Here is a 27,690-nt window from a genome sequence, read left to right as displayed (position 1 = left end):
TTGGTTCTTTAACTTGACCTGGGAACGACGGGGCCCGCCAGCAGGGTGGCTGAGGGGAAGGCCTCGGCCCCGGGCCGCAGGCAGGAATTGAGGGTCGGGAGCCGAAGTGGAACTGGAGCCGGCGCCACGAGACGCGGCCCCAAGGGGCGCCTCCACCCAGTGGCCCTCCCCAACCCCACTCCCGCGGCCCTCCTGCCCCGGCGTCACCCGGCTGCGCTAGGACCTCCAAGGGCGGCGTCTGGGAGCCCTCTGCCTCACCTCCTCCCCAGGGTCAGGTTGCAGAAAGGACAAGCTCCTCCGCCGTCCCTGGTGGGCATGGAAGGAGGGCAAGTGATGGCAGCCGAGGTAACGGGGTAGCTACGCTTTTGTGCAATCACTCCGACCCCATCTCGATGGACAAGGATTGGCCCATCTGTTTCTAAATAGGCAGTGCTGTCCTCTCTAAGGAAGCACCCACCTGGCCCGAACACGCCGCGCTTTCTTTGTGGCTGCCTTGCCTCCTCAACCAATTGTAACCCTTGGAATCAGGACTGTTTCCTGTGTTTGCCTCTCCCTGCAGCCTCGCCTGCAAAGGCCTCTGTCCCTTGCCTGAGATGCCCTAGCAAATGGGTCTTTTCGAATATTACCCACCTCAACCTAAGTCCTCAGGCTAAGTCCGGTTCTCTGCCTATTCAGAACAGGGTGCGGCTTTACTGTCATGCCATTGCCTACTTGGGAAGGGGAATTGCCAGATGGCAGGTGGCACAGAATTCCTTTGGAACTCCAAATTCTTTCTTCAGCTTATGATTCTGACATTTTCTTCTGACTCTTACATTTTCTGCCTAAAGGGAGAGCACATGGGTTGAGCTTGGGTTCTCAGAATAGAAGGGTGGAAAGAAAAGTGGTTATGCCTGAGAGGATTCATGTTTGAGCCTTCTTCCCAGTAGCAGTATGTGGCCAGCCCTGAAGACAAAAACAAGAGAAAGGAATGAGATCAAAGTGTCTGTTCCCCTGGCTTCCTCTGTGCCGGATCACAGTCTGGCTTGTCACTGTTCTGCCAAAAGCCACCGATCTGTGCGGGTGGCTGTGTCCTGCAAATCTCCCCCTATTAGCCATGCCCTCTCCTTGCCTCTTCTCACTTAGCTAAAAGCGAAAATGGCTTCCAACTGTGCCGAGCCTCAGGGCGCTTCAACTCCCCTGGCGATGTCCTTGCCCCTGCCTCATCTTGGTAAATAGTCCCTTCTTTAAACTCGTCACTCCTTCTCAGCATGCGGTTTTCTAGCAGGACCCTGACTTTTCTGACTTTTCTTTTTCTTCAACTTTACTCCCCTTTGATCCTGGAATCAACTCCATTTACAATATAGTATCTACAATTGCCAGCTGCTGCGCTAAGCATTGGCCATGCAGAGCTAAGAGGCAAAGGTTACAGTCCATGGATATCTTGGGAGACCAAGGCTATGATGGAGGTTAGCACCAGATGGGGACACAGCAGGGAGAGGAAGATGATCAAGGGAGAAAGGGAGACATCAGAGAGTCAGCAGCAGCCAGGCAAAGGTTGGAAGGGGCACAGTGTTCCAGGGAAGAGGTGTGTGCAGAGATAGGAGCTTAGGTGGGCTGGTATCGCTGGGACTGATGAGAGATCAGACCCTAGAGGTATAAACACAAGCCAACATATCCCAGTGGGTGGCCTCTGGAGAACTGGGGCAGGGTAGCAAATGGTCAGATTCCCACTGTGGAAAGGTCATTCTAGCAGAGGCAGACTATATTTGGAGGAGGCAAGTTTAGGAGCAGGAAGGCCAGTAGGGGTCTACTGTAGGAATTTAGGTAAAGCATAACAAGAGCACAATCCAAAACAATACAGGAGGGAATGGAGTGTAGGAGATAGAGGAAGCAATTCTCAGGAAATAGAACTTGCTGGGGTACTGGGTGTGATTGGGAGGGGAAGAAACATGAATCTGGCAGGACTCTCAGATGCCTGGCTAGAGCATTTGGGGGTTGATGGTAGCATTCCCCATGAAAATGGAGGCACAGAAACATGTGGGGGTATGATAAGGGAGGCACAGAAACCAGGGGTTTAATACGTTCTGCTTGGAGTTTGTTGAGTATGAGGTACCTGTGGGCTAGGCAAATAAAAATGCCCATGAGGAAAATGGGACTATGGGTCTGAAGCTCAGAATTTTCTAGACTAAAGGCAGGCATTTGAGCATCATTTTCATGACAGTGGAAGAATGGTACAAGCCAGGAGTATGCTAAGCTTCTGCTTCCATGCTTTTTGAGAAGTAGGTCAGTGAACAATAATGAAAATGCTGAACATTTCTTGAGTACTTACTACATGCTAAGCACTACACAAGGTACTTCATGGTGAATACTTTTATCTCCTTTATTAGAATCCTCACAGCAACCCTGTGAGGCCCTGACTAGTGTTGTCCCCATTTTTTAACTAGGAAACTAAGGCTCAGAGAAGTTCAGAATTTGCCCAAGTGCACACAGTTAGAAAATGTCATAACTGAGATTTGAATCCAGATGCTCTGACTACTGATTCTGGGCCTTTTCTTCATCATTTCACTGAATAAACACCTCAGTTACTTGTTCTATAGAAAGGTTTTATATTTTTTCCTTCATGTAGTTTACCCCCAAGAACAGTTAAGCCTTAAAGATGAGACTAGAATTAACTGCCATTTTCCTACAAATTGTCAGCTTTCAGATCTGTACTTGTTGCTGAGAGAACCTCCAGGTTGATTCCTCACTACCAATGATGAGGCAAACAGAGAGAGAAGAATTCCTTTGACTAATGCTAAATTAACCTCTAACTTCTCTTCGAATGACCTGCATTTCAAATCAAGTAAGCAGCTGTTCAAAGAATTCAGTCGGGGATGTGACTTGTGCAGTGAGAGTTGAAAAGGCAAATCCTCTTCTGTACCTTCCTGCTTAAAGCATTTCACTGGCTCCCGTTGCCTACAGGATAAAGTCCAAATTCTCTCCACATCTTCTTCCCTATTCCTCCGGCATTCTGACTGACAGAGCCAACTACTCTTACCCCAACACAGACCACCCAGCTGTGCAGAACTACTCACAATTCCTAAACACCATAGAGGGTCAAGCCTCTGCCTTTTTCCCCTCAACATTTTACTATGAACATTTTCAAAAATAAACTTTAAAAAATTTACCAGCGAATACCTGTCTATCTAGACACTACAATACAGTCCTATATTTGCTTTATCATGTTTCAATTCATTTATCCATCCCATTTTTATGCATTTCAAAGTAAGTTGTATACATCTGCACACTTACCCCTAAATGCTTCAGCATGCATATTATTAACTAGAGTTCCGGATGTGTTACTAGTTCTTTTTTTCTTTGTATGTAAAATTAACACACAATGAAATTTTTCCCACTGTATGTAAAATTAACATACAATGACATGCACAAACATTAGGGGCCACGTATTAGTATTCTTGCTATGGTAACAAGTCACCACATGCATGGTGTCTTTAAATGACATAAATTTATTCTCTTGGAAGTCCAAAGTCAGTGTGGCTGGGCCAGAGTAAAGGTGTAATCAGGGCTGGTTCCTTCTGGTATCTCTGAAGGGACAATCTGTTTCCTTGGCTTTTTCACCTTCCAAAGCATTCCTTGGCTCATGACCCCTTCCCCACAGCACCAACCTCTTGCTTTCGTAGTTACATCTCCTACTCACTCTGATCCCCTGCCTTCTTCTTATAAAGACTTTGTGATTACATCAGTTCCACATGGATAATGCAGGATAATCTCCCATCTCAAGATCCTCTGTTTAATCGCATCTGCAGAGTCCTTTTTGATATGTGAAGCAACATATTCACATCTTCCAGGAATCAGCATGTGGCCCTCTTGGAGAGCCATTGTTCAGCCTACCACATGCACATTTAATGAGTTTTTACAAATGCATACATTTGTGTGACCCAAACTCCCAGCAAGATGGTGTTACCATCACCCCCAGAACACGCTCATGTCCCTTTTCAGTCTGTCCCCACTCTCACCCTCACCTCCTAGAGGCAGCCACTGGGTTTTTGCCCCTTCAGAACTTCCTATAGCTGGAGTAATCCTGGAAAGTACCTGGTTTGTGGTTGGCTTGTAGTAAGTGCTCAGGAAAGTACCTGGTATAGTGCCTGGCATGTAGTAAGTGCTCAAGAAAGGACCTGGTATAGTGCCTGGCATGTAGTAGGTGCTCAGGAAAGGACCTGGTGTAGTGCTTGGCATGTAGTAAATGCTCAGGAAAGGACTGGTATAGTGCATGGCATGTAGTAAGTGTTCAGGAAAGGACTTCATCTTTTGAATCTGGCTTCTCTTACTTGACACAGTGTCATGAAGACTCATCCATGCTGTATCAGTATCAGTCTGTTCCCTTTTTTTGAGACAGAGTCTTGCTCTGTCACCAGGCTGGAGTGCAGTGACGCAATCTCAGCTCACTGCAACCTCCACCTTCTGGGTTCAAGCAATTCTTCCGCTTCAGCCTCCCGCATAGCTGGGACCAGAGGCACGTGCCACCATGCCCTGCTAATTTTTGTAATTTTAGTAGAGATGGGGTTTCACCGTGTTGGCCAGGAAGGTCTCGATCTCTTGATCTCATGATCCACCCACTTGGCCTCCCAAAGTGCTTGGGATTACAGGTGTGAGCAGTCTGTTCTTTTTTATTGCAGAGTAATAATTTCATCCAATAAATAGGTCACAATCAGATAGTTCCCTTATTCATCCATTCTCCTCCTGACAGACTCCAGGCTGCTTCCAGCTTTTGTGCTTTTTTGTTTTTGTACACATCTATGGGGTAAACCTGAAAAAACTTGTTACTTATGTATAATGTATTGTGATCAAGTCAGGGTACTCCGGATGTCCATCACCCAACAATACATTTTATACTTGTACATTTATACTCAAGTATAGTCACCCTACTCTGCTGTCAAAAATTGAGGGAATTTGTTCCTTCTATCTTACTGTATGTTTATATGCTTTAACCCACTTCTCTTTGCTGATGGTTGCTGTGAACCCTCAGTTCTTGTCTTCTTAGTTTAAAAGAATTTAAACAAGAGACACACAGCAGCATAGAGCAATTGCAAAGGAGGAAGAAACTTAGTTGCAGAATAGGCAGAACACCCTGAGAGAGGACTCAGGGTGGGCTTCCATGAGGATGAGACAGTAAAGACCCGCTTGAGGGAGACTCCCTTTATGGAAGCCTTACCTGATTATTCATGAGTGTGTGGAAAAGGGTGTTGCTAGGAAGCATGTTCTGGCTGGTTCTCTGGGTGCACATGCACAGTGGCTGTGCATGCTTGTTCATGTATTCCATGTCTCATTAGCATCTTATATCTCCAACCAAGGGTGTCTTTTATTATTATAATGAGCAAAGGGTCAGTCTGAGGACAGATAAAATCAAAATGTGCCTGCCCTCTACAGGGGAACTTTCTTACTGGAGACAATTTTGCTTGAATGAGTTTTACTGCAATGTGAATGCTGGGGCTTATTGTGTTGACGGTGAGGTCACCCAGATTGTGAAGTCCCAAGGACATAGTTACTTCCTTGACTACCTAGCCTGCCTTATCTTCATCCTCCCCACTTCCCCTGAATCACACTTCCCAGTCTCTGTTCTACATGTTTCCACTCTCTGCCTCCATATGATCAAATTTTTTAGCTCCCACGTATAAGTGAGAATGTGTGATATTTGTCTTTTTTGTGCCTGACTTATTTCACTTAAGATAATGGCCTCCAGTTCCATCCATGTTGCTGCAAATGACATGATTTCATTCATACAGGCTTGTCATATATGGTCTTTATTATTATTATTATTATTATTATTATTATTATTATTATTGAGACAGAGTCTTGCTTTGTTGCCCAGAAGTGCAGTGGCGCAATCTCTGCTCACTGCAACCTCTGCCTCCCAGGTTCAAGGGATTCTTTTGCCTCAGCTTCCCAAGTAGCTGGGACTACAGGTGCACACCACCACATCCAGATAATTTTTGTATTTTTAGTAGACACAGGGTTTCACCATATTGGTCAGGCTGGTCTCGAACTCCTGACCTCATGATCCGCCCTCCTTAGCCTCCCAAAGTGCTAGGATTACAGGCATGAGCCACCGCGCCTGGCCAGTCTTTATTATTTTAAGTAAGTCCCTTCTATACCTAGTTTATTGAGAGTTTTTTATCCTAAAAAATATTGAATTTTATCAAATACTGTTTCTGCATCTATTGAGATGATCATATGGTTTTGTCCTTCATTCTGTTGATGTGATGTATCACATTTATTTATTTGTGTTGCACACCTGGCGTAAATCTCACTTGATCATGGTATGTTAGATTTTTGATGTGCTGTTGGGCTTGGTTTCCTAGTATTTAGTTAAGAATTTTTGTGTCTCTGTTCATCAAGGAAACTGTCCTATAGTTTTCTTTTTGTTGTTTTTGTGTCTTTGGTTTTGGTATCAGAGTGATGCTGGCCTCATAGAATGAGTTCTGGAGAAGTCCCTTCTCTTCCATTTTTTTGGAATAGTTTCAGGACAGTTGACATTAGTTCTTCTTTGCACATTTGGTAAAACCAGCTGTGAATCCATTCATTCCTGGATCTTCCTTTATTAGGAGACCTTTTATTAACAAATCAGTCTGGCTACTTATTGGTCTGTTCAGGTTTTCTCTTTCTCCCTGACTCAGTAGCCTGTATGTTTCCAGTGATTTATCCATTTCCTCCGGGTTTTTCAATTTATAAGACTATGGTTGTTCATAATAGTCTCTGATAATCTTTTGTATTTCTGTGATAATTGCTGTAATATGTCATTTTTCATTTCTGATTTTGTTTATCTGGGTTGTCTCTCTTCTTGGTTAATCTAGCTAGCAGTTTGTCAATTTTGTTTATCTTTTCAAAGAAACAACTTTTTGTTTCATTAATGCTTTGTAGTGTTTTTTAATATCTATTTCATTTAGTTCTGCTCTGATCTTTATTATTTATTTTCTTCGACTACTTTTGGGTTGGTTGGTTCTTGCTTTTCTAATTCCTCTAGGTGGATTGTTAGATTGTTAATTTTAATGTTTCTACCTTTTGATGGAAGCATTTATTTCTCTAAATTTTCCTCGTAGCATAGCTTTTACTGTATCTCACGGGTTTTGGCATGCTGCATTTCCATTTTCATTTCTTTCATGGAATTTTTCAAATTTCTATTTTAATTTCTTATTGACCCAGTGGTCACTCAGGAGCATATTGTTTAATTTCCGCATATTTGTATAGTTTCCAGTGTTCCCCTTTGTATTGATTTCTAATTTTTTTCCATTGTGCTCTAAGAATATAATTGACATGATTTTTAGAAATTTGTTGAGGCTTATTTTGAAGCCTAGCATATGGTCTATCCTGGAGAATGTTCCACGTGCCAATGAGAAGAATGTATATTCTACAGTGTTGGATAGAATGTTCTGCAAATGGTTAGGTCCATTTGGTCTATAGTGGAGTTTAAATCTAATGTCTCTTTGTTGATTTTCTGCGTAGATGACACATGTCCAATGCTGAAGAGTGGAGGTTAATGTTTGTGCTTTCGAACCTGCTGCTGACATTGCGCATTTGGCCTGTAATAACCTCACCCCTAGCATCTATTCCCCTCACACATGGCTGCCCTTGTCAGCCTCATTAGACCCAGTACAAAGGTCACCTGCTCTGGGAAACATTTCGTAAACCACTGCCCCACCCTGGGTGAGTGGGTCACTCCCTCCTCCATGCCCTGTATATACCTTGCTCTTTGCACTTGGCCTTTTAATGACCCTTACTTGTTTACTTGACCCTTACTTGAGGAGATCTTACTCTCTTCACTCCAGTTCATGTCCCCCAGGGCAGAGCCAGAGCTTTTCGTATCTGTGTCTCCACAGCAAGGGCAGTATAGTGTGGTAGAGCTGTGCAGCTCTGGAACCACTGCCAGAGTGGGTTGAGGTCTTGGTTCTCACTTCTTTATCTGTAACCTGATGACTCTCATAGGGTCATTGTGAGGAGTGAATAAAGTATACACGTGAAGCACTTAGCACAGTGCTGGGCACAGAATCTGCATCTGGTTCAATTGGGGCATAAATGGATGAAGGAATTTGCCAAATAATGATGCAATGGCCTTTGGCCAGCAAAGCCTTGGTTTCTTTGCATTCCAGTTGGAGTGAGAAATCTGCTTTGTTCTGAAAACAGACCTGGGTGTGGAGGACAGACAAGTAGTGATGTTTGGCTCTGTGAGAAGAGCTGCTGGCTTATCTCCATAACTTATTTTGGGTTTTATTCAAGGACACGGAAGTTCACTTCTTCTTGAAGAAAGGACAATTTAGTCCAATGTCTGAGAAGCTTTAATAGGCTGCCAGGGAAAAGAATTATGAGCTGTCTCTTTCTCTGGGACATATGTGCCATTGTTTCCCTCTCACTACAAAGATTATGCTGTGCCCTGGGGTCGGGTTTATGACTGCACTGTGAAACTGGCTCAAAACATAGCCCTTGAGGTTTCTAAATTTTCTCATTCTGAACTAATCTAGAGGCTAAAGGACTTAACAATCCAGCAACAACTAAGAAGAATATTTTGATGTAATTTCTCCCTATCTTTGCCATGTACTAGATACCTTTTTTTTTTGTCAAGAACTTGGGATTCTTAAACATCATATTTTTGTTATAGACTTTTTTATTGCTTTTTTGTGATTATAAAAATAAATGCATGCCCATTGGAGGAAAGTGGGAAATATGGAAAAGTACAACAAAAAGACAAGAAATTACCCATAATTTCACACCGCAGAGATAATCATTGTTAATATTTTTGTATGATCTTTCCACTAGTGATAGATAGATAGATAAACAAATAAACAGACTGACATACAAATGCATTATGCACATTTTTTCCACAAGTGGAAAAACACCAATAATTAGATTGCTTGGTCCAACAAGCCTAATTTTGTTTTTGTTTTTGTTTGAGATTGAGTCTCACTCTGTCTTCCCAGCTGGAGTGCAGTGGCATGAACTCAGCTCACTGCAACCTCCACCTCCCAGATTCAAGCAATTCTCTCGTCTCAGACTCCTGAGTAGCTGGGATTACAGGTGCACACCACCACACCCAGATAATTTTTGTATTTTTAACGGAAGTGGGGTTTCACCATGTTGGTCAGGCTGGTCTTGAGCTCCTGACCTCATGATCCACCTGCCTCATCCTCCCAAATTGCTGGGATTGCGGGCATGAGCCACCATGCCCAGCCAAAAGCCTAGTTTTTTTTACAGGCTATGGTGTGACCAAGGTGGACTAAAGGAAAAGCTATATTGAAGAAAACTTCTGGACCTGCCAACCAAGAAGGTCCCAAGAGTCCAGACTGGGTGACCACGTGGACCCTCATCCTTCACCTACTCATCCTGCCTAGGTAAGTTTTGCTTAACCCTCAGAGGCAGCGAAGGCAGCAAACATAACTCCAGAGATGGTGGTTTACAAACCAAATCCCAGGCATTGGACTGGCCAACGTGGTATGGGGTGCAGAGATTCAGGTAAGACTTACCTGCTCCCCCTTCCCAGTCCTCCTAGAGGCCTGTCAGGTCCTTTCGTCTGAGCCTTGATTCCATGTGACTATGACAGTGCGTTATTTGGTTGGTGCCTGTATTCGTTTGCTAGAACTGCCGTAACAAAGTACCACAACTGGAAGGCTAAAACAGCACACGTTTATTTCTCACAGTCTGGATGCTGGAAGCCTAAGCCCAAGGCATCTGCAAGGTTAGTTCCCTCTGAGACCTCTCCTTGGCTCGCAGATGTCTGTGTTCTCCCTGTGTTCTCCTCATCACATGATCATCCCTCTGTGCATGTTTGTGTTCTAATTACCCCTTCTCATAAAGACACCAGATATGTTGGATTAATACTCACCCTAATGACCTCATTTTAACTTAATTACTTCTTTATAGACCCTATTTCCAAATATAGTCACATTCTGAGGCAGTAGGGGTATGACTTCAACATAAAGAACTTGGGGTAAGCAGTTCAGCCCATGACAGTGCTTCGCTAGGTGCTGATACTTGATCTTGACCTGGATGTGGAGGTCAAGCTGAAATTTCCACTTACTTCAGCTTGGAGGTGGAAATTCCAGCTGGAAACAAGTGGAAATTTCCGCTCCTTAGAATCAAGTGTTTTAAAGATGAAAAATCTTTAAAACTTAATGAGAATCTGCTGTTAAACTTTTAAAAGCAAGGCACATCAGAACACCAATTGCATCCTTCACAGAAATAACAAAAGTAATCCTGGGATTTGTATGGAAACACACACATGAAAGATATGAACAGACACTATTCAAAATAAGATATTTATGTGGCCAAGAAACATATGAAAAACTGCTCATCATCACTGGTCATTAGAGAAATGCAAATCAAAACCACGTTGAGATACCATCTCACGTTGAGATACCATCTTCACGGTTAGAATGGAGATCATTAAAAAAATCTGAAGACAACAGATGCTGGAGAGGATGTGGAGAAATAGGAACGCTTTTACATTGTTGGTGGAGTGTAAATTAGTTCAACCATTGTGGAAGACAGTGTGGTGATTCCTCAAGGATATAGAAATAGAAATTCCATTTAACCCAGCAATCCCATTACTGGGTATAGACCCAAATGACTATAAATCTTTGTATTATAAAGACACGTGCACACATATGTTCACTGAGGCACTATTTACAATAGCAAAGACTTGAAACCAACCCAAATACCCATCAATGATAGACTGGATAAAGAAAATATGGCACATATACACCAACCATGGAATACTATGGAATACTATGCATCCATAAAAAAGGATGAGTCCATGTCCTTTGCAGGGACATGGATGAATCTAAAAACCATAATTCTCAGCAAACTGATACAAGAATAGAAAACAAAACACCACATGTTCTTACTCATAAGTGGGTGATCGACAATGAGAACACATGGACACAGGGAGGGGAACATCACATACTGAGGTCTGTTGGGGGGTGAGGAGCTAGGGGAGGGATAGCAGGAGATGGGGAGATTGGGGAGGGATAACATTAGGAGAAATACCTAATGTAGGTGATAGAAGGATGGAGGCAGCAAACCACCATGGCACATGTATACCTATGTAACAATCCTGCAAGATCTACATGTACCCCATAATATAAAGAAAAAAAATTTTTTAAGGCTGAAAAAAATCTTGAACAAAAAAAACAAAAGTAGAGGCACCATGCTTCCTGGCCTCAAAGTATACTGCAAAGCAATAATAACCAAAACAGCATAGTACCGGCATAAAAAGACACATAAACCAATGGAACAGGATAGAGAGCCCAGAAATAAATCTACACATTCACAGCCAACTGATTTTCAACAGAGGTGCCAAGATAGCACAAGGGAAAAAGGACAGTTTCTTCAATAAAATGGTGTTTGAAAAACTGGATATCCACAAGCAGAAAAACAAAATTAGACCCTTATATCTCATCATATTCAACTGAAAATAGATTAAAAACTTGAATGCAAGACCCAAAACTATTAAACTACTAGAAGAAGTCATGGGGGAAAGCTCCATGAAATTGGTCTGGGCAATAATTTTTTAAAAAATACAACTTTAAAAGCATGGGCAACAAAAGCAAAAAGAGCCAAATGAAATTACATCAAACTAAAAAGCTTCTGCACAATAAAGGAAACAACCAACAGAGCAAAAAAGACAACCTAAGGAATGGGAGAAAATATTTGCAAACTGTACTTCTGACAGTTGGTTAATATCCAAAATATGTAAGGAAGTCAAACAACTCAATAGCAAATTAAATAAATAAATGAATAACCCAAGGAAAAATTGGCAAAAGATTTGAATAGACATTTCGCAAAAGAAGACACACAAACGCCCCAATGCCCAACAGGTGTATGAAGAAATGCTCCACATCACTAATCATCAGGAAAATGCAAATAGGAAAAGCACGAGGAGATATCACCTTGCTCCAGACAGAATGGCCATTATCAAAAAGGCAAAAATAACAAGTGCCATAAAAGCTGTGGAGAAAAGGGAAATTATATATTGTTGGTGGGAATGCAAATTAGCACAGCCATCATGGAAAACAGTGTGAAGGTTCATAAAAAAGTTAACAATAGAACTACAATATGATCCAGCAACCCCACTACTGGATATATATTCAAAGGATTTGAAATCAGGATGTTGAAGAGATATTTGCACTCCCATATTTGTCACACCACTATGCACAATAACCAAAATATGGTATCAACCTAAATGTCCATCAAAGGATAAATGGATAAAGACAACGTGTTGTATTTATACATATGGAATACTACTCAGCCATAAAAAAATCCTGCCATTTGTGATAACAGGATGAACTTGGAGGACAGTCTGTCAGTGAAATAAGCCAGGCACAGAAAGATAAATACCATATCGCCCCACTCACCAAGATTCATGTGGAATCTAAAAAACCCTATACTCATAGATGTAGAAGCTAGATTGGTTAGAGAAGACTGGGATATGGGGAGATGTCAGTCAAAGGATACATGATTACAGCTAGTTAGGAGAAATACATTCCAAGAGATCTGTTGTATAGCAAGGTGATTATAGTTAATGACGATATATTCTCTTCTTGAAAAATGCAGAAAATGGATATTATGTGCTCTTACCAAAGTGATAACTATGTGAAGTAATACATTTGTTAATTAGCTAGACTTAACCATTCTACAATGTATATGTATATCAAAACATTGTATTATACACAATGAAAACATACAAGTTATGTCAAGTAAAAAAAAAAAAAAAAAAAAAAGCAAAGCAGATTTCTCCAAGCACTATCAGAGCCTGCTTTGAGTTCTTTTTTATCAGTGGAGCTGCTCTAAGACTCAGCTACTCTGAGTCTTGCCTGCACCTTGGAATCAACTGTGGAGCTTTTACAAAAAACCCTCCAAGCCCAGGTCCCCCTAACTAAATCAGAAACCAGAGGTGGGACCCCAGAGCATCATTAGTTAGGAACATTGCCTGGTTGATTCCAACGTGCAGCCAGCGGGGAGAGCAGCCCACAATGGCTCTGGTCCAGGGCGTGGGGCTGCGGGGACTTTGCAGGGGCTCCACAGGGCCTCCACTGAGGTTTCTTAGGATCTGCATGATTCCCTTCAGTCAGCATCTCCCAGGCAGTGAAAGCTGGAGAAGGGCTTCCAGGCTCTGGCTGCCTCCCTTACAAACCAACACCGTATAGAACAGGGACACAGTGAAGGGCCTGTAGGACAAAGCAAACAGTTGGATGCTTGTGAGACCCAGGAACATTGTGGCACTCACACCTCAGGGCAACCCGTGCCCACATCAGTCACAGACAGGAAAAACCAGGAGAACCAGCATCATGGCCCATCCCCAGAGCAACAGAAAAGGCCAGTGATCAGCAACTCAGGGAGACACTGGTGACGTAGGAAGCTAAGTGGGATGAGCCAACCTAATAACCCAGAGGCACAGCCTAGCCAAGGCCTTGCTTCTGTGGAAAGTTTTGGAGCCCCATGGCAGAGGCCTTTCTACCCTGAGTGCTCACAAATCTCCTAAGCCAACACCAGCTCATCAGCTCCTTCTGTCACTCGGGAGAAGCCTTGAATCACATCCACAGCCAAGACAACCTGCCAAGGCACTTGGATGCTCATGCTGGGCAGTGTCCATTCTTCTTCTGTACTGTGCATTTAGCGTTGTCCCTCAGGGGACTTGGTGGAAGTCCAGCAGACCAGCTTAAGTAAGGAAACTCCTTAGTGTCCAAAACCACCAGGAGTTCCTTCCAGCGCACCTTTAAACCTCCAGTGTTGAGAAGATCTTCTGCTAAAGACTCACATCCAAAATAGGGATCAGACACAGCACAAGCTGCTCCACTACCCCAGGACCCTACCCCTGAGAGAATAAAGCCTCTGCTTTCTCAAATTGGGCATAAGGCTCACTGTCTTAGATAGCTCGAGCCCTCATTGTCCTTGTATCCCGAGGGTGCTGGAAAATCACTTAATAATGAGCTGGAGCAAGGGCTTAGTCAAGACACCCATGCTGTAGAAAACAGGGTTCTTTTCCGGGGACTCTGGGTGTGGCTGGCCCAGGATCTGGTGCAGATGAAAAACAATTACATGTTTCAGGGACGGGTTTCTCATTTGCAAAACACCTTTCTTAGAAGATTATTGGGAAAGTGAAATAAGATAACACACATAAAGCACTTAAAACGGGGTCTGTGTCATGAGCAGTGGAGTCTGTGTTGGCCTGGTGGTCACAGTCATGCCCCCATGTGAGCTCTGTAAGTGTTATCAGAGACGTTATCTCAGTTTTCCTCTCTCTGGGGCTTTGAGGTTGCTCAGAGTGGGCCTGGGGTGCCCCTTCACCAAATAAACTTCTCCAGGGCGTGAGGGGTCATCAAACCCACCTGCTGGGGCCACCAGGTAGAAAGTAGGGTCTAAGTTTTAAGAAGAGACTTCCAGTGCATAGAATTGGGGTTGATACAGGACAGATTCCAATGGCTTCACATCAGAGATAGCACAATTCTTGGGGTGCAAAACATTTTTAAGCCCTACAAAAAGCTAATTTATCATACTTGAACCCTGCCTTCTAGAATAAGTTATAATGCCATGGAGATGGTAAACGTTTCTAATATTTGTTTGAAGATTTTTTAAGTTATGTAAAAATACTTACATGGGCCAGGCATGGTGGATCACGCCTGTAATCCCAATACTTTGGGAGGCTGAGGTGGGAGGATCACTTGAGGCCGGGAGTTTGAGACCAGCCTGGCCAACATGGTGAAATACCGTCTCTACTAAAAATATAAAAATTAGCTGGGCATGGTGGTGCATGCCTGTAATTCCAGTTACTCAGGAGGCTGAGGCAGGAGAATAGCTTGAGCCCAGGAAGCAGAGGTTGCAGTGAGGTGAGATGGTGCCGCTGCACTCCAGCCTGGGTGACAGACTCCATCTCAAAAAAAAAAAAAAAATGTACACAGACACACACATAAGCATGGCATATTCCTGCAACAGTGGGTCTTTTTTCTCAAACACACATCCTAGCATAAACACTAAAACCCCTTTCCAGGAGCAGATCTCAAAGGGCTGCCTACACCAGTGAAAGGCACAAAGAAAGTTGAAGGCTCAAGACATAACTCTTTGGCAGAGAAAAGTTCTCATTTGCCCCCACAACCCCTTAAAAGAAATGCCCCTTGTAGGTCTTGGCACCACCTGCCACAGGGAAGCAATGTCCTTCGTGATATTGCTGTAGGTTTGGGAGCCAGAGAGACCTGGTTGTGCCATTAACTAGCTGTGCAACTTTAGAGTAGTAGGAACGATGCCCACTGTGCAGAGTCATCTCTATGATTGAAAAAGATTGTGTGCACAAGTCCCCAGCACAGGGGTGTCAGGGCCATCAGTGGATGGCAGCCTTGGTCATTGTTGGTTGTTCCTTAGCCAAACCCAGAATTTCCCAAGTTAATGTGAAAAGGACTCTCCTAACTGCAGAGAATAACTGACCAGTGGCCTCCACAGGTCCCTCTGAGTGCCACCTGCCTGCAAGGCCTGCCTTCCATTAACACGGACACAGGGCACAACCTCACTTCTCCTTAGCACAGTTCACACAGACCAAAACTTCTAAAGCCAAATGTTACCAGACCCTAGCGGGGCACAAATCAAATGGAGAGCAAGGTTGGAACCTGGCTTGCAGCTCTCAAAGCTTCATCTCATGACGTTCTCCAAGCCCACCCGCCCCACGCCCTAAACCCCAATTCTGGGGCTGGCTACTGTCCTAACTACTTGCCTGGGCCTCAAACATCCCTCTTCTCTGGTAGATGATGCATGGTAATACTGTGGTTTTTTTCCTTGCTATTTATAAAATCCTACATCATTTAATGAAAAAAATAAGCCCCTTAGCTGGAGAAAGAGCCCCTGGGGTACCATTCCAGTGGTTAAGAAGCTGCCAGGCTCTCCTGATTTTTCATGGTGCTGCTTGCAGCCTGGGGGTAGATTTTTAAATAGCCTGAGGGCTTCCTCTGGTGCTCACATAGACGCAAATGTCAACCAGCCCCTTCAATTTTGTTTCTGCAGTCCTCAGCCTCTCTCCAGACCCAGGTGCGGTGTCACTGCAAAGAGGTATTTGCTTTTAAAGAAACTACCCCCTGTCTAGCACTCATTGCTTCTGCCAATAGGGAGTTGTAGAAGAGAATGGGGCTAAAAGAGAAAATCATAACAGGAAGGAATTGGAGCCAGCAAGGGTTAAGCTCAGAACCAACCATCTGAGACTTTGGTCTCAATTACCTGTTACATTTTTACTCCTGCCTCCAGTCTGCCTGGGGCCTCTCTTCCTGATGCCTGCTGATAACTGGCCTGGCAGCTCTCATCCTATCAACCTATTCATCTAACTTCATTCCCTGCAAGGGTTAGTCTCACTGCCCACTGCCCTGTTCTCCCTCCCCCAGCTTCTCAACCCAAGCCAAGACCAGCTACATAAATTGCAAAGCCCAGTATAAAGTGAAAATATGGGGCCCCTTGTTCAAAAATTAAGAATCTAAAGACAGCAGCAGAGCATTAAGCCAAGAAGAGAGCCCTTCTGAGTGTGAGATCCTGGGAGACTGCACAGCCGCATGGCAGGAGCTGATGCTGACTCAAACCACTCCCAGTTGGCCTTGGCCTTGGCCTAAGGAGCCTGCAATGTTGTATAAAGACTCTTCCCTTGGCCAGGTGCAGTGGCTCATGCCTGTAATCCCAGCACTTTGGGAGGCTGAGGCAGGTAGATCACAAGGTCAGGAATTCAAGACCAGCCTGGTCGATATGGTGACACCCCATCTCTACTAAAAATACAAAAATTAGCTGGGCATGGTGGCACGTGCTTGTAGTCCCAGCTACTCGGGAGGCTGAGGCAGAAGAATCGCTTGAACCCAGCAGGCAGAGGTTGCAGCGAGTTGAGATTGCACCACTGCACTCCAGCCTGAGTGACAGCAAGTCTCCATCTCAACAAAAAAAACACCTCTTCCCTTGAGCTGAGAGTTAACAGCATCCTTTGAAACCAGGTTACCTAGCTGCTTTTTTCTTAAAATGGCACATGGAAATTAAAACTTCTGACATTTAGGTACCTACCACCTCTTCCATCTTCCTTGTCCACGTCACCTGTTTATTCATTCACTCCAAAAACCAAAAATGAGCACCCACTGTTTGCCAGGCACTGTGTTGGTCTCTGGTTTTGAATAAATTAAGATAGAATCCGTGACCTCAAGGAAGCAGTAAAAGAGACAGACTTGTGAACAGATAATTACAAAGCCATATGGTGCGTGCAATAAGGGAGACGGGCAAGGGCCCTGGAACCAGAGAGGACAAGACAGCTATGTGGAAGATGTGAAGAGGGTTGGGACAGCATGGGTAGGGAGTGGTTGGTGCCGAGTCTTGAAGCAAGAGCTTGTTCCCAGAATAAAAAGACAGAGAGCCTTGCAGAGAAGGGAACAAAGCCGGCAAAGGCCAGGCGCCCCCAGTGAACCTGGCATGATTGGAAATGGCTAATCATAGTGTGAGAGGGTGTTCGTGTACCAAGAACAAAAGGAAAATTGGAGCTAGGCCGTAAAAGGGTTTTAATGCCAAATTGAATAGTTTATATTTTATCCAATAGGCAACTAGAACCCACCAGAGGGAGGAAGAGGGCATGGTCAGATCTACATTCCAGCAAAAGCATGAAGGGCAGATTGGAGGTGCTCAGGAAGAGAGTTAGGGAGTCTGGAGGCAATTGCAAGTTTCCAGGTCAAATCACAAGGGCTTAAATGTAGACAGGAAGTTCTCAACGGGGCGGCAGTTTTGCCTCCCAGGAAATGACTAACGATGTCTGAAGACACTTTTGGTTGTCCCGAAGGGACAAGTGGCTGCTTCTGGCCTCTAGCAGGTTGAGGCCAGAGATGCTATTAGATGTCCTGCTACACACAGGACAAGCCCACAAGCATGATCAGGCTCCAACTATTAAAGGTGCCAAGGTGGAAAATCCTTGAGGTAGACAATGATAGTAAAGATTGTGAGGCTGGAGAGAAATCCAGAGCTATTTAGGAATTCGAACAGGAAGAGCTTCAAAGCCAGTTAGATGCTGACAATAGGCTAATTGCTCTATCTTGAAGGAAATTGCCGTCTTTGGTGTTGTTTATTGTTGTTTTGAGATGGGGTCTCACTCTGTTGCCCAGGCTGGAGTGCAGTGGCATAATCACAGCTCACTTCCGCTTCGACCTCCCAGGTTCATTACACTTTTGGGTTAATTTCTTACCAGTGGTACCTGTGATAAATTGCAGATTGACAGGGCCACCTTATCAGTACAGGGAGCTGGAGGGTACCACCTTGATGAGTGACCAGGTCTAAGCCCAGGGCTGGCTACAAAGCCAGCTGGCTCTGGAAGCTTTGATTCCTGAGATGGCCGACAACTCACTCACATGTAGAAGGAAAAGAACACTTGGAAAGAAAAATAAGAGCTTTCAAAAGAGACGGGGGTGAATGAGAAGGCTTTACGGAAACTGGTTTATTACTAAGACAGATGTGAACTAAACGAATCTCTGATCTTATGGAGAAGGGGAAGGAGAAAAGTCAAGGAGCCCTCACACAGACTTGCCACATCTCAGGGCCCCTGGAGTCCTCTGTATTACCCACATTCACACTTTCCCAGCTGTAACCATCATCATCATCATAGCTAGCATTTGTCGAGTGATTTCTATGTGTCAGAAACATTAGTTAGGTGCTTTGCATACCTTTTACCTCATCTGATCCCAATAATTTTGTCACATCTTCATCATCTGTTATGATGCAATGAGAAAACTGAGGTTTAAAAAAATAACTTCTTTACCTTAGAGGCAGGGCAAGATGGCAGAATAAAGGGCTCTACCAAGTATCCCCACCCCTAAGCAAGAACACCAAGTCTGACAACTATCTACACAAAAGGAACACTTTCATAGGAACCAAAAATCAAGTGAGCACCCACTGTGTCTGGTTTTGACTTCATACTGCTGAAAGAGGCACTCGAGGGTGAGAAGGAGAGTCTTGAATTGCTGATGCCACCCCTCTCCCATCCCCTGGCAGTGGCTGTGTGGCACAGAGAATCTATGTACACTTGGGAGAGGGACAGCGCCATGATTGTGAGGCTTTACATTGAACTCAGTGCTGCTCTGTCACAGCGGAAAACAAAAATGAGCTGACATCCACCCACAGAGGGAGCATTTGGACAAGTCCTGGCCAGAGAGGACTCGCCCAGCCCAGCGATCAGAACAGGAGTTCCAGCAAGCCTCGCCCTACCAGCTGGAGTGCTTTGGGACACTATGTGAACTTGAGGATCAGTCTAGGCCATGAGGACTGCAATTCTTAGACAAGTCCTAGTGCTGAGCTGGGTTTGGAGTTAGTGAACCAGTGGGGCACAGGAGACCTCAGCTATGGTGTCTAAGGAAGTGCTGCGCCACTCCCCACCAACCTCAGGCAGCACAGCACACAGCTCCAAAAGAGACCCCTTCCTTCTGCTTGAGGAGAGGAGCGGAAAGAGTAAAAAGGACTTAGTCTTGATTTTGGATACCAGCTCAGCCACAGTATGCTAGGGCACTGATAAGGGCTATGAGGTCCCCATTCCAGGCTCTAGCTCCTGGACAACATTTCTGGACACATCACGGGCCACAAGGGAGCCCACTGCCTTGAAGGATGAGTTCCTATGCCTGACAACATTCACTATAAGCTGACTGAAGTTCCTTTGGTCCTTAATGGAACATCAGTGGTCGACAGGCAGTATTCCCCATCGGCCTGGTGAGGCTCCTCTGCCTGCAGGAAGGGGAGGTAAGAATGAGAAGGACTGCATCTTGTGGTTTGACTGCCAGTTCAGGTGCAGTAGAATAGAAGCAGGTAGATGTCTAAGGTTTTAGACTCCCATCTGTAACTCCAGATGGCATCTCTGGACCTGCCCAGGGCCTAGGGGGACTCACCAACCTGAAGGGAAGGACTGAAGCCTGGCTGGCTTCACCACCTGCTGATTGTAGAGCCCTAGGGCCTTGAGCAAACAGACAGTAGCCAGGTAGTGGTTACAGCAGGCCTTGGGCAAGACCCAGTGCTGTGTGGACTCCATATCCGATCCAGCGCGGTCCCAGTGGCGGTGGCCACAGGGGTGCCTGTGTTACTCTACCTCTGGCTCCAGACAGCTCAATGCAGAGAGAGAGAGAGAGACTCCATTTGTTTGGGAGAAAGTAAGGGAAGAAAAAGGTGTCTTTGCTTGGTAATCCAAAGAACTCTTCCCGATCTTATCAGAGACCACCAAGGCGGTACGTCTGCAAGTGTGCAAGAACCACAGTGTTACTGGGCTTGGGGTGCCCACTAAAACAGATGCAGCTTAGGTCATGGCACCCAAGTCCTTTTGAATACCTGGAGAGTATGGATTGTGAGGCTGGAGGCAAATCCAGAGCTATTTAGGAATTACAGCAAGAAGAGCTTCAAAGCCAGTTAGATGCTGACAAGAGGCTGATTGCTCTATCTGGAAGGAAATTGCAATCTTTCATGTTGTTTGTTGTTGCTGTTGTTGTTGTTATTGTTTTGAGACAGGGTCTCACTCTGTTGCCCAAGCTGGAAAGTGTTCCCAAGGAGGACAGGCACAAACAAACCCAGACTGCAAACACTACAATAAATAGCTAACTTTTCAATGCTCAAACACTGACGAACATCCCACAAACATCAAAACCATCGAGGAAAACAAGACCTCATCAAATGAACTAAATAAGGCACCAGGGACTAACGTGGAGAAACAGAGATACGTGACCTTTCAGACAGAGAATTCAAAATAGCTGTTTTGGCCGGGTGCAGTGGCTCACGCCTGTAATCCTAGCACTTTGGGAGGCCAAGGCAGGCGGATCACAAGGTCAGGAGTGAAGACCAGCCTGGCCAACATGGTGAAACCCCGTCTCTACTCAAAATACAAAAAAGTTAACCAGGTATGGTGGTGCATACCTGTAATCCCAGCTACTCCAGAGACTAAGGCAGGAGAATTGTTGAACCTGGGAGGCGGGGGTTGCAGTGAGCCGAGATTGCACCACTGCATTCCAGCCTGGGCAACAGAGTGAGACTCCATCTCAAAAAAAAAATAGTTGTTTTGAGGATACTCAAAGAAATTCTAGATAACACAGAGAAAGAATTCAGAATCCTGTCAGATAAATTTAACAGAGATTGAAATAATTAAAAAGAATCAAACAGAAATTCTGGAGTTGAAAGTTTCAACTGACATACTGAAGAATGCATCAGAGTCTCTTAACAGCAGAATTGCTCAAGCAGAAGAAAGAACTAGTAAGAATAGATAGGCTATTTGAAAACACATAGTCAGAAGAGACAAAAAATAAAAAAGAATGACGCATATCTACAGGATCTAGAAAATAGCCTCAAAAGGGCAGATCTAAGAGTTATTAGCCTCAAAGAGGAAGTTGAGAAAGAGATGGGGTAGACAGTTTATTCAAAGGAATAGTAACAGAGAACTTCCCAAAACTAGAGAAAAATATCAAGATCTGAGTACAAGAAGGTTATAGAACACCAAGCACATTTAACCCAAAGAAGACTACCTCAAGACATTTAATAATTAAACTCCCAAAGATCAAGAATTTAAAAAACAAACAAACAAACAAACAAAAACAGATCCTAAAAGCCACAAGAGAAAAAAACGAGTAGCACACAATGGAGCTCCAATACATCTGGCAGCAGACCTTTTAGCGGAAAGCTTACAGGCCAGGAGATAGAGGTATGACACATTTAAGGTGCTGAAGAAAAAAACTTTTATTCTAGAATCGTATATCTGGTTAAAATATCCTTCAAACATGAAGGAGAAATACTTTCCCAAACAAATAAAAGCTGAGGAATTTCATCAACACCAGACCTGCCCTACAAAAAGAATGCTAAAGGAGTACTTCAACCAGAAAGAAAAGGATGTAAAAGAGCGATAAGAAATTGTCTAAAGATACAAAACTCACAGGTATTAGTAAGTACACAGACAAACACAGACTACAACAGTGTAACTGTGGTGTATAAACTACTCTTAAGTAGAAAGACCAAAATATGAACCAATCAAAAATCATAACTTTTCAAAACATAGTACAGTAAGATACAAATGGGAACATTAAAAGTTAAAAAGTAAGGGGAAGGCCTCTGTGTGGTAGCTCATGCCTGTAACCTCATATGGCATCCCTGTAATCCAAGCGCTTTGGGAGGCCAGAAGCAGGCAGACTTCTTGAGCTCAGGAATTTGAGAGCAGCTGGGTGACATGGCAAAACCCTATCTCTACAAAAGATTAAATTAGCTGGTGTTGTGGCGCATGACTGTGGTCCCAGCTACTTTGGGGGCTGAAGTGGGAGGATTGCTTGAGCCCCAGAAGTGGAGGTTGCAGTGAGCCAAGATCGCGCCACCCACCTCACTTCAGCCTCGATACAGAGTGAGATGATGTCTCAAAAAAAAAAAAAATGGGGGTACAAAGATAAAGTCTAAGTCTTTATTAGTTTTCTTTTTTCTTGTTAGTTTGTTTATGCAAGTAATGTTAAGTTGTTATCAACTTAAAATGACAGGTTGCAAGAGTGTTCGCAAGCCCCACAGTAATCTCAAATCAAAAAACATACAACAGATACACAAAAAATAAAAAGCAAGAAATCAAATTATACCACCAGAGAAAATCACCTTTTCCAAAACAACAAGTTAACTGCTTTTCTCACATAATATGCAACTAAAAGAGGAAGAAGCCGGGTTCAAACCCAGGTCTTCTGGCTCTACATTCCATCCCAGTAACCATGCTGCTGTATTTCCTCCCAAAATTGTGCTCAGCAAAGGGCTGCACAAAGGCAATCACTGCCCTGGGGATTTCTGAAATGCTACGTGCTGCCTCCCATGTGCACCTGGAATGCCATAGTCACCAAAATGGCTCAACACAAACACATCTCTGCTTCCTGATTAACTTCTGCTTCCTGATTTTCTGGGCTCTTGGTGTTTTTCTTCTTTCAGAATCCAGCGAACATTTTAGGAGGTAGCTACTAAAGAGAGCCATGGGGAAGAAAGAATTCTGCTGTGTCTCCTGCCCAGCCCCAGCTGCCGGACACAGCTGCAGGGAGGGAGGAAAGCGAGATTTCACCGGGAAGCTGCCGGCTGCCCAGCACTGCCAGACATGGTCAACGAAGGTACAAAGAGCATCTGGAGGACCCAGTCCTGGTCTCTGATTCCTCAGAAAGGGGCCTAGCCCTGGTCTCTGATTCCTCAAAAAGGTCTCCACCCTAGTACCTCATGTGCCTTGGGATCCAGCATCAAAGTTCAGAAGTGGGCTCAGCCAGCAGCTGGCCGTGCTCACACACTGAAGCATCCTTAGTCAGCTCCTGGCTACCCAGCAGAGCAGAAGCTATGCCCAAACTCGGGGTCACCCGACTCCTCTTCACCTCTTACATCCCAGCCCTCAGCAAATCCCCCCATCCAGCCTCCCTTCCAGCTATATCCAGAATCTGGCCACTTCTCATCACTTCCATCCTTGCAACTCTGACCCAGCAACCAGCCTCACCCACCAAGACTACTACCACCAGCCCCTGGCCTGCTCCCTGTTCCTGCCATCACTGCGGCCTTCACTCTTTTGCATTCTGTCTCCCCCCACACCTCCAGATGGCACCTGCTAGAGGAGGTCTGTTCTGGCCTCTGCACAAACCGGACAGAGGCTTCCCAAGTGGCTTAGAGTAAAACCCCAGTGACAGCCTTGGAGGACCCGGGGCATTTGGTCACTCTCTGAACCCGTCTCCCACCACTCGCCCTGGTGACAGCAGTGCCCTCACTCTGCATCAAGGACTTTGCATGTTGCTTCTTCAGCCTGAAATGCTCTCCCCTAGGAATCCTCCATAGCTCATTCCTTCACCACATTGAGGAGAAGAAGCCTGTTTGGAGCCCCCTTTCTGAAAGTTCAGGCCCTGCCCCCACCACGTCTAACCCCATGCCTGCTCTGTTCTCCCCTGAGCATGTGCTCCTCTGGAACGTACTGTGTCACCACTTGCCGCCAACGCCTGCAGGACACCTCTGTGGACACCCGTGACACCTCACAGCATCTCTGCTGCCAGAGCTTCACTAGGACTCATGAGACTAAGCAGACGTTTATACCCACGGCTAAGACTCAACAAGGACACAGCAGGGTCTGAGGGATCAGGGCACAGACTCGCTGTGCTCTCTCTCTCATGAGGGCTGCACGGAGCACACCCTGCACCTGCATCTCCCCAGGGAAGTAGATGCTCAGAGCTGGGGCAGAGGCTGGAGCTGCTCATGTCAGCACACTCTCTGCACAGCACAGCTAACAAGACTCCAGACTCCCAATAGGAAAGCGGCTGTTCACAAACCACATTATCTGTAAAAACAGTCAGCAGGCCAGGACAGAGGGGCAGGATCCTGAAAGTCAAGTTCCCAGATGCCAGCCCAGGGCCAGCCCCTGTCATCAGCTGTCCCAGTGAGGAGGTCTGCGACAGATGCTCTCCTCACTGAAATGTGAGCTTCATGGAGGGTTTTGTTTTGTTTGTTCGTTGCTCTGTCTCTCTGGTACAGAATGGGTGCTCCATAAACATCTGCTGAATGAATTAATGATCCTCAAGTATAAGCCCACCAGCCAGTGGTAGAAGCAGGGCTAGCGCTTGGAGATGAATGTTCTTCCCTATCTGAGTGGGGTTGCCCAAGCCATCAGGACCTCACCAGGGCCCCTTATGACCAATGGCTCTGCCTCAGAAAATAGTAGAACTTTCTTTTTTGCAAACCAGCCTTCCCTAATCAGGGACAAAAACTATGATGTTGGCTTCATTCACATAAAGATCTCATAGAGTGGCTTCCCTGGCGCCCCCAGCAGGCCCTGGTGCAGGCACAGGTGGCTCTGTTTCTTCTCTGTGGTTCGTGGAAACAATCCCACTCTCTAGATCCTCTCAGATCAGCTCTGATGGGTTGTGACTTTCTGAAAGCAAAGTATCAAGATTTAGTCACATCTGTGAGCTGTGATGTCTGTCCTCCTAGCTCCAGGACACCGTGTCTCTCTTTGCATATAGCGCTGCCCCTCCCCAGGCCTGAACCTCTTTGAGAAAGGCACGCAGCCAACAACTGGAAGTTAACGGTCTTTGCCCGAGTGCTGTCTCTGTCAGCAATCATTAACCTCACAAGCGAGAAACTGCACGTCAGAAACCAAGGTCACCTACAGTACGGAGGGGCCAACCAAGCCAGGGAGCAGGAAGAGAGGTGACAAGGCCGCAGAGCCCAGATTCCAAGCGTCACATCCAAGCCCCCAGCCACAGTGTGCACACACGTGGGCAGAAACAACTGCCTTGGCCAGACATGGTCGCTCATGCCTGTAATCCCAGAACTCTGGGAGGCCAAGGCAGGACGATCATTTGACGCCAGGAGTTTAAGACCAGCCTGGGCAACATAGTAAGACCCCATCTCTACAAATACATATATAACACAACAGACTTACCCCAGCTTTTTTGCACAGGGATTCTGCTCGCCTCAGCTTTCCCAAGGCCTCTCTTGGAGGCTTCTCTGTCTCCTCTGTCTCTATAGGATTCCCACAAGTCCCCCTTCACCCCACTCTTCTCTAGAAGCGCGTGGGGAGGTTCCTCACTCTAACCTCCTCAGACATCCCACCTGCACTTCCTCAGCACAGGGACAGAAACTGCACCCCACTCCCCCCACCAACCCTGACCCTTTCCCACGCTGGGAAACACACCACATGTCAACTCAGGACTCTGCTCCTGCCTGCCCCCTGCCCAGTGTGCCCTCTTCCTCCTAAGTCCCTCATGTATCACAAAACGCCACACAGGCTCTTCCCTGTGGATCGTCAGGGCTGCAGCCTCCCAGAGCACAGGGCTTGGGATTCACTCACTGGCCAAGGAACATGTTCTCTGCAAGGAGGCAGGTAAAGAAGGTGTGCTGGGTTGCACAGCATCCCCCCAAAATTCATGTCCCTCCTGGAACCTCAGAATCTGATCTTATTTGGAAATAGGATCGTTGCAGGTGAATTGGTTAAGATGATGTCATATTGGAGTTGGGTAGTCCTTCAATAAAATCACTGATGTCCTTGTAAAAAGAAGCACAGAGACAAGGAGGGCGACATGTGAGGACAGAGATTGGAGCGACACAGCCACAAGCCAAGGCCCTGAGGGACGCTGAGGATTGTTGGCAACACAGAAGCTGGAAGGGGAGAGGAAGGACCCTCTTCCTGAGCCTTCGAAGGGGAGCATGGCCTTGCCCACACCTTCATTTCACACTTCAGTCCTCCAGAACCGAGATGACCCATTTCTGTTATTTCAAGACCCCGTGTGTGGTCCTCTGTGACAGCAGCTATGGAGGCTGCTGCAGAGGGGAGAGTCCCAGGACTTGCAGTCTTCAGGGGAATCTCCTTCCAAGCCCCTGCAGGACAGGCTCCTGGGCGTGATTGTGTTGCACTTACTCTGAGCCACCTTGTAATATTCATCTTTCTATTTACCTGTGGCCATTACATAAAAATTGCAATTCTTTCTGGGGTGCTGCAGCTCCCTGCCTTCATGCAGCGTTCCTCCCTGCCCTCACTGCATCCTCCAGGTGCGGAACCTGTCCTCAGCCACATCTACCCTGGTGTGAGGACCTGCAATCACTCAGTCTGTCTCTCAGGCCTTTTATTTATTTATTCTACCTCAGTGCATGGATGTCGTCAACACTGGCCCATACGAGGCCTCTCTCTTATCTTTCTTACTTGTGTATGTGTGTATTCCCACTCCCACCCCCAACCAGACATCCATTCTAATGTGTATCCATTCCTGAAAGTAGGTGGCTTGGTTTCCTGTTATGTAACAGCATTGTGCTGTCACTCATCCTGCGTCTTCCATGATCCTGAAATCTATTCTCAGGAGTGGCTGTGTGGACATCCATGCCTTTGCATCCACCAGCTGCAAAGCACGTGGTGGTGGTGACCACCCTCCTGATGGCCTCCAGCTCCCCATTCTCACAGCCACTTGTGTCTGCTTCCCATCTCTGCACCTGGGTGAGAACCTCTTTGACATATAGTCCAAGAGGCAGAATTGCTGAGTCTGGAGAGCATGCAATTCTCTCATCTGCCCATGCCCTGCAAAGTGCACTACAGAATGGTTGTACCATCAACAACCCCGAACCACAACCACACATAGGATCCCCATTTCCCCATCTCTCTGCCAACACTTGGCATCATGCAGCTGTCCTGTATACAATTATATCTCATTGTTGAATACTTTGCATACACATTTGAGCATCTTTCCATAACTTTAGCCCTTTGGGGTGCCTCTTCTGTTAGTTGCCTTTGGGATTCTTTACCAGGTTTCCACAGGGACTGCTGCCTCTTTCTGGATGATTTGCAAGAGTTCCTTGTATATTCTAGTTATTATTCCTGTCACTTTTGGAAAACAGCTTCATTGAGACATACCTTACAATTCACCCATGTAAAGTGTATAATTCAATGTACTTTAGTATATTCACAGGTACATGCAACCATCACCTTCAATTTTGGAACTTTTTAGAAACTTCAAAAAGAAACTCCATACACATTAGCTCTCACCCTGTTCCTCCATCACACCTCAGCCCTAAGCAACCACTAATGTGCTTCTCATCTACTCGAGAGATTTACCTATCCTACACGTTTCATATAAATGGAATAATATGTGGTCTTTTGTGACTGGCTTCTTTCATCTGCCATAGTGGTTTTAAGGTTCATCCACGTTGTATCATGTAGCAGTGATTCATTCCTTTTCGTGACTG

At 45.4% G+C, this 27,690-nt stretch overlaps 1 long non-coding RNA gene across 1 annotated transcript; it reads left to right on the top strand.

Annotated features, from left to right (window-relative positions):
* LOC104651687 (uncharacterized) lies at positions 1 to 26,411 on the top strand. The gene is made up of 3 exons (XR_745120.3): positions 1 to 345; positions 9,223 to 9,359; positions 22,927 to 26,411. It is a non-coding gene; the product is annotated as an uncharacterized LOC104651687 (long non-coding RNA).
* Positions 26,412 to 27,690: the final 1,279 nt, after the last annotated feature.

Source organism: Saimiri boliviensis, chromosome 10 (genome assembly GCF_048565385.1).
Source record: "Saimiri boliviensis isolate mSaiBol1 chromosome 10, mSaiBol1.pri, whole genome shotgun sequence".
NCBI lineage: Eukaryota > Metazoa > Chordata > Mammalia > Primates > Cebidae > Saimiri > Saimiri boliviensis.
This window is presented reverse-complemented; position numbering and strand designations above follow the sequence as displayed.